We start from the raw sequence: 1,428 nt of genomic DNA on the forward strand, positions 1-1,428 counted from the left end.
CCCTTCCTGTGGACCCCCCATCCTTCCCTGCAGCCCCCACGAAGGCTGGGCCGGGTTGACCCCCACTCTGGCGCCCCGGGGGAGGAACGTCCCCGCGCCCTTCACGCCGCCGCCCACACCGGGAAGCGCCGTGGGGGGCAGGAGCCACAGCCCCCACCCCAGCCATGGGGCAATGGGCACCTCCACTCTCCCCACAGCCCCCTTAACCCACAGCAGGTGTAACCCACAGCCTGGTTATCCTGCACCTCAGGTAACCCAAGCCTGGAATAGCCCACTTCCAGGTTAACCCACAGCCAGGATAACCCACAGACCTGATAACCCACTCGTGGCATAACCCACAGCCCGGATAACCCACCCACTACTCAGCTCTCCCGGTGTGGCTAATCCAGCATGACTAACCCACAGCCCAGCTAATCTAGCATGGCTAATCTGTGGCCCTGCTAATTCGTAGCCTGGCTAATCCGGTGAGACTAGTCCACACCCAGTTAACCCACAGTTTGGTTAACCTACAGCCTGGTTCACCTGCTACCCATTTCACCTGCAGTCCAGTTCACCCACAGCCCACTTAACACACAGCCTGGTTAACCCACAATTTGGTTAACCCACAGCCTGATTCACCCGCAGCACTGTTAACCCACAGCCCAGTTAACCAGCAGCCTGGCTGGGCTGGTAACCCAGAGCCCAGCAGGTCCCCTCTGCCCACCATGGGGCCCAGGGGGGGACAGGGATGGGGACACAAACACCCTTGAAATGCCCCAAGCCCACGAGGGGCTGGGGGGGCAGTAAATCCCCAGCACCAGGCTGAGATCACCCAGCGTTGTTACACCAGTGGGAGGACCCAGGAAGAGCAAAGTGCTATGAGGAGGGGGGTGTCCCTATTTGGGGGTGACCTCCTGGGGTGGGGAAGGAGCCATCCCTGGGGCCTCAGGCCTCATCCCCTGGGTGGACATCACGGGGACAGGTGGCCCTGGAGATGCCAGGAGGGCTGGGCAGTGGGGTGGGCACGGCTGGGGGCTTCTGTCCCCCTCCCTCCTCTGTTCCTACAGGTTCCCTTCCCCTGGGGACACTCATGGGAAGTGGGGGCATGGGGGTACATGACATGGGGACATGGGGATATGTGGATACGGGACATGGGGATGTGGGTATGTGCAGAATGGGGACATGGGGATACAGTGACAGGGGGACATGGGGGACAAGGGACACGGGCATACACGGACACTGGAATATAGGGGTACATGGGGACACAGGGATGTGGGGAGATGGGGGCACAGGGACACAGAAATATGGGGGACACAAGGACACGGGCTATGGGGGGGACAGGGATGCAGTTCTAGAGGGACACGGGTACACGGGGCTCTGGGGATGTGGGGTTACGGGGTACTGGGGCTGTGGGGTCCGATCCCAGTCCAGTGGCTCTGGCAGGTGCCC

The sequence above is a fragment of the Chaetura pelagica genome, unplaced genomic scaffold (genome assembly GCF_000747805.2).
Source record: "Chaetura pelagica isolate M959 unplaced genomic scaffold, ChaPel_1.0 scaffold2022, whole genome shotgun sequence".
Lineage (NCBI taxonomy): Eukaryota > Metazoa > Chordata > Aves > Apodiformes > Apodidae > Chaetura > Chaetura pelagica.